Below are 6,731 nucleotides of genomic sequence, written 5' to 3'. Positions count from 1 at the left end.
CCCCCCCCTCCCGTTTCCCTACCTAAATGGCATCTCTGATCATAATGGTAGAATTTCACCACAATGAAAACCCACAGAGCTGAAGAACGATGATATCATGATGGAAGAATGTGTCGTGGTGACAAACCACGAATGACAATAAAGTAGTGACCCTAAGATGATCTCACTAATGACCCACACACATTCACGTAGGGTAAAAGTACTTAAAATAACTAAATAAGCTTTCAGTGATCCATATTTCTATTAATTTCTTTCTGTATCTCGCGAGTGGTTTCCTCTCGAGAAACCACGAGTGAGTGTAAGCTTGCCATTCAAGATCAACGGGAAAACCGAGCCTTCCAAACAAGAAAAATGGCATCTGTTGCTTCTACAATGTTGTCAAAAGCTGGAGAACAAAAGGTTAAGATTTAGTATTAAAAGCTAAAGTGAAGGTATTGTGAGAAAGCTTCAATGTGCTAGTTTGGAACCTCAAAACCAGTGCATGCAATGTACATCTTATACTAACCATTATAATATCCATCAATTCTTCTTAAGTCATCTATTAAAAGTTGTTCTATATTTAACTGATCGTCTTTTCATGTGAATTATACTTTTAAAAAAATGTAGGGATAACACGCTGGACACATGAATTCCACAGATACGGGGCAGATGACAACATCATGGCAATGAATTGAAAACAAAATTGTCATGTAGACACTTCCCAAAGATGTTCAATACTTTGGCAGCAGCCACTCAGAAACAACTTAGGGGAAAAGATAAGCTAAACCAAGCTCTTTTCAAAACTATAAATCTGTTACCTGTCTTAAAGAACAGTACATGGAATGACTTTGATTTAGATAAATACTGTTTTAACTCTAAGTTGGGAATATAGAAAAGCATGTTTGCCCTTTTAAGCACAGTTTCAGGCACTTTGATAAAAAAAAAACAAGCTTACAAAGGAAATAAAATAATTAATAAGCTATTGGTTATCCTTATTTCTATTACTTAATATCTGTGTTGCTCCTTGCAGTATCTTGCCTTTTAGTCAAAACAAATTAGATTTATATAGTGGAACTTTTTATTGTTATATTTTAATGTCTACAAATTAATACGACCTTACACTTAACAATTTAATTAATTAAATAATAACATCAACTACTTTCATTTACTGAAAAGAAAAAAAAACAAATCTTACCAGGTCGCTCCCACCTTTTGAACTCCCTAGCTGGTGAGTTAGCAAAATATGCTAGCTTTTCTTCTTGAACTACTCCTTTTAAACTGTTTCTATCTTCACAAGGCGTGCCAATACACTCTGTATAGTACATTAAAACACAAACTCCCAGCAAAAACAATACTAAAGAAGCTGCAAAAATAATCTTACACCTGTGCAAGGAAAATCTTCTAGATGTCATTGTTTATGAATAAACCGTAAACTGGTATTTACACGTCAAAATTTACGTGTTTTCTTTAAAAGAGTTTCTCTATTACCTCCAAATTTTCAAAAATCATTATTATAACAACAATATGACTGGAGCTAATGGACTCTTCTTCATCACCAGGTAAAGTTAAAGGGTTTTTAGACATCTGTTCAAAATCTCTTGTGCCTTCATCGTAGTCAGTCTTTTCACATCAGCTTTTATGATTTTCTGTTAAAAATAAAAAATCTGACATTTTTTTGCACAATATTCGTAGTATAACTTATATTTTTCTCAGATGTAATACAAAGTTCCATGTTGTCTTATAAAAATTAATTAAATAAACTTGTAAATATTCATTATGTACATAAAATAATTTCATAAAGATCCATATTTACCCATGATGCATGTTTATTTTAACTATAATATATTTACTCTAATGTTTTATATTTTTATCCAACTAAAAACCTTGCACTATATCTTAATCATAATAAAAACTTTTTATTTGAGCCGACATTTCACCATTGTGGCTCCATCAGGATTAGTAGTACAAAAACTGATAAAGCTGAAATATAAATTATTATCTGGACAGTAAAGGTCGTTTTTTTCTAACTTAATTGCTAAAATATTTAATAAGTTATGTAGAGATCAGTCCAAACTTCTCATGGGCTTACCAAGAAGTTCTTTCTTCTCAGCATAACAGTATAATAATCAGGGGTGTAGTGCTGCCAAAGCACTGTTCCAGCACTTCAAAAACTAAAGATATGTATATGAAAAATTAATTAGACAATTTACACCCAAAATCAAATGTCTTCCTAATCAAACTCTCAGTATGCTGGAGAGCACTGTCTGTTGGTGACCCTCCACTAGTAGAGTTCTTGTAGATTGCCCAGTACACACATATGTACTGTCACTCTTCCTCGGGAACTGGCATCAGGCACTATGTGACTGCTCTGGCTAAAAAGCAAGTATCAGAGCATTAAAATGATGAAATGTTTTGTCATATGTCACATGGTTATTAAGACACATGAATATGGTATTTAAACCACTAAATAACATACATTTTACAATTGTACTGTGTGTTTACAACATACATATTTTGAAAAGGCTCATTATTTACATGATATACAATGAGGAGTGATTTTTTTTAGTTATTTGTGTTGGCAGGACAGGTGGTTTGAAAAGTATTGTTAAAGTTCTTAATGCTACAAGTATTGTATATATGCTATCTAGTTTTTTTTTATCCTTGCTATTTAATTAAAAGAAGTTGTGTGTTTTCTCTTGGTAATATTGTGTATTAAATTTGTTACTGATGTAAGAAGTTTCAGGTAATTAGTGCTGCACACATTTTCTCTATTTAAAATGGACTCACAAAAAAGAAATTAAGTTTTAAATATGACATCTTTGCCCTGATGGTGGCATTATGCGTGGCAAATTTTGGCAGGATTCCAGCACTGTAACATTTAGCCTTATACCACTGATAATGATACTGATTTCAGGTTCACACAAAAGCTTTGTCAATCAGATTTTTTTAAAGATCTAAGACAAAGACTTTGAAATTACTGAAGACAGATTAACCATCACAAGGAAAATTCAAACACCATCTTGTGGTAAATTATTACAACCGTAGTGTAACCTTTGTGTACATGTATAATATGTGGGTGGGCAAGAGAATCTTTTCAGAACATTTCTAGTGTGGAGTAAGGGTTTAAGTCGTGTCTGCCTATGTAGGAACATTCACTGTCTCACATAGCATAATGAAAGAGTTAAATGAGCCAATTACTGCATTCCGAATATTTCTAGACAATACTTATAGTTTCTTCCACAATGACATCACTTTACACCTACTGTCCCAAACATATCCAAAATATTCCTTTGTCTTATGATATTGAGTGTTATATTGCTGAATGCTATGTAATTTGGTAATATCTATCTGCTGTAGTAATCACTTAACAAATAAAACTACTAATCAAATATATGAATATTTCAATTATCTTTACATTTATGACTAAAATGTAAGCTAATGTAAAAATCTATAATAATATATAGGCATATGTGTGAATGCCATAACTCCAAGAGGAAAGAACCTAGAAACCTGAAATTTTGCACCTATACTAAGTGGACCCTTAGCGTGTGCACCTGGGTATTATTACTTATCTATGTGCGCGCATCTTTTTAATGAGGCAAGCTAGCGAAAAACCACATAGAAAAGAATTGTTTCCTTATATAACAACATCTAATATATAGAAAAGCTAGTGCGTTTTCATAACAATGCGTTCGAACTCTTATGTCATGTTAGAATGCATTGTTAGCAACATAATTATAAACTTGTATTGATGTTAGTCTATGTACTGAAAGTATAAAATGTATAAACTACAAAGCTGGAAAAATAGCTCTTAATTTAGAATTACCGTTGATTAAAGAGGTTTGTTTTCGTTAAAAACGTTGGTGATATAACAGAAAATACCTTAATTCAGAAATGATTTAAGTTTAAAATCAAACGTGACGTGACACACACTGGCTTTTATATAGGTTAGATAAGGTGACGTATAATGGCATCTAGAATATATCAACCTGATAAGCCGAGTACTTTAGCTAGTACATTTATAAAATAGTTCTACTGGAAGATGAAAACAAGAAAAAGCCAAATTACAACACTCAGATAACTTCATTTCTCGTGATCATTCATCAGGTTCAAACAAGGGGGGGGGGGTCTTAGAAAATTACATTTAAAAAGCTAAAAGTTTAAGTGAACTAACAGCTGAAATACCATTGGTAAATATATATTGTGGGAAACCAGGATATTTGTTTATAGTTTCTTTTCTTATTAATATGGCTTCCTTCGTTTTTATTTTGCAGTTGTTGTTCTCCTTGGAAATTATATGAAATCAATGGGTGGAGGTATTGTGAACAAAGTTTGGTGATCTTGAAAGTTAGAAAAACTGCTCCATCTGGAAGGTATTGAGTTTTCTCTCTGTTTCACCCACGTACATGCAGTAATGGCATTTTATTTAGTAAATAACGTTGTTAATATTCTTGTCTTGGTATTTATTTGATAGAATGCTAACTAGTTTTGAGTCAGGTGTAAAATTAAATGTAACCTTCACATTAATATTATGTATTTTACACAGGTGAAACAGTAATTTTAGGGCATAAGAAATACTGAGAATGTTGGGTAAAAAGATTAGTTTTAAAGGACACCGGTTATAAAAAAAAGTGCTATTTTTTGTCAGTTCAATGCCATGAAAAGGAATAATCCTACTTTTGCGTTCATTGTTATTACAGATGGCTTATAATGGGGGCTGTTCTAACAAACTTGTTATTTCCTATTACTACAACTGGCAAAAATTGCAAAGATTTAATAAGGAAATTCCTGTATGACGTCATAGCTGTGAGATAAATAAAGAAGCCATTTGGCAAACACTGTATCTGAATACATAACAATGTTTATTATAATTCTGAAAGTACTAAGTATATCTTCACAAAACTAGGCACGCTTTTAATAAGCATTACACATAAAATCAGATTTCTCAATAAAGTATTTCTACTAAAAATTTCTCTGTGAATTTCCGAAGCCGTAACTGTGTAAGTCTGACTGAAAGGTGATCTTCGTGCTAAAAATGTAAATACTTCTGTTCATCTTATAGTTTCGTATTTTATTTGCATTACCTCTAGTTTTTTGTTTTTGTAAAACTTTATATTTTATCTTATTTTTTTATACCCTAACACTAACTGTGGCGAAATAATCCAAAAAAAAATCTGTATAGCTTTAAAATATGCATTTTAGAATATAGATGTAACTCGGTTAATATAAAATTTAAATTATAAACTATGTTTTCATGCCACGTTTATTGATAATAAACTTTTAAATTAGAGTTTGAATGTAACACCGTAAGAGGTCACGTCATGCGCACTTTTAATTAACCCTAACGAGAGAGTTAAATTTATCCAAAGTTAATATTGGATCGTGTATATCAATACACCAGTAGACAACATTCAACCGTATCACTTAGACTCATTGTTTGCATTTCTTGAAAATGATTCAGAGACTAATGTGTAAACGAATATTATAGCTTGATAAGGTAATTCATTATGATTTGTCTTGTAAACATAGAAAAATTTTAAATAGATGTATATTCATCAAAAGGGGGTGATAGGAACCACTTCAATTAAGTGCTTCCCTGCTATTTTCTGTAAACCATTCTTCTTAGCTTTTTGTGATTTATAAGTAACATCACGTATTTTTTACACGATTCATTATGTAAAAAATTACAGAGTCTAGTTTAAACTTCTTGAAGTATAAAATTACACAAAATCGTTTAAAACTTTTTGAAATGTAAAATTACACCAAATAGTTTAACTTTCTAAAGCGTGCATCGAGGTGGTGTGACTGGAAAACAATCTTATATGTACAAATGTTTATTAGTTTTTTTTGTTTGTTCATGTATAGAATCAACGTTACGGCCATACACAATGCAATGAGGCATTTTGAAGGCATAAAAAACACAAAAACAAAAAACTTTCATTCGTAAATACGTTTTTAATTCAGTTATTATACATAACATCGATAATTTCCTATCCGATACTATACCGGATTGAACAGCTATTACAACTTACGTCAAAGCATAGAGCCGTATTTTGGAACTCTTAAAATATACATACGAGCAAGAAGAAAACCATTTATGTTTGCTTTCTTTAAACATTTATTGGGTTCCTTGATGGTTTTCATACGGTGTAGAATCAACCAAAGCATTTTATTTGTGATAGAGATAATGAAATTAACAACAACAAAAAACAAAACTTAACTAATGTTTTGGGGACAGGTGTTATTTAAATAATCTAAAACATAACATCTATATGTATATAATAAAGCAGAAAATTCTGTGTGTGTGTGTTTGTTTGTTTGTTACTTAACTACTTCTAGGTCGCTGGGCCAATCTCAATCAGACTTGGAACAGGGGGCTTACAACCCCCTCCACCCCATTATTGAGCATTTATTATCTTTGACGAAAGTTAACGTTAACTAAATTCATAGATGGCGCTACGTTCCTACATGGAAAATATAGAAATAATTAAATTTTCTATAACACAACATACACGTAGTGTGGGGAGGGCACACAAACGTCTTATATATCCCAGAGATTGAATTAGCACTAGTATATGGAAGAATACAATAAAAAATGGCTGCCACTATTGCAGTAATACATAAACTCAGCTGAGTTTCTACTTCCACAGACACCATAAGGCTGATATGAAGAGATGTTTTTTAAGTTATACTGACTTCCTACTTTGGCCCGGGACCTTTCAACTTTGGCCCGTAATACACTCCTGCGGCTA

The 6,731-nt window shown here is 31.8% G+C and overlaps 1 long non-coding RNA gene across 2 annotated transcripts in view; it reads right to left on the bottom strand.

The window, feature by feature from the left end:
- The window catches only part of LOC111089180, a 13,370-nt gene that overhangs the window by 2,374 nt on the left and 4,265 nt on the right, over positions 1–6,731 (bottom strand). Inside the window, exons 2-3 of one of the 2 annotated variants that reach the window (XR_002613492.1) lie at positions 2,069–2,351; positions 1,175–1,625 (exon numbers count right to left, since the gene is read on the bottom strand). This is a non-coding gene — a long non-coding RNA (uncharacterized LOC111089180). The remainder of the gene's footprint in view (positions 1–1,174; positions 1,626–2,068; positions 2,352–6,731) is intronic. The other variant, XR_002613493.1, reaches the window with a different exon arrangement.

Source organism: Limulus polyphemus, unplaced genomic scaffold (genome assembly GCF_000517525.1).
Source record: "Limulus polyphemus unplaced genomic scaffold, Limulus_polyphemus-2.1.2 Scaffold5462, whole genome shotgun sequence".
Taxonomy (NCBI): Eukaryota; Metazoa; Arthropoda; class Merostomata; order Xiphosura; family Limulidae; genus Limulus; species Limulus polyphemus.
The sequence above is the reverse complement of the archived record's forward strand: the minus strand, read 5'-3'. Positions and strand labels throughout refer to the sequence as shown.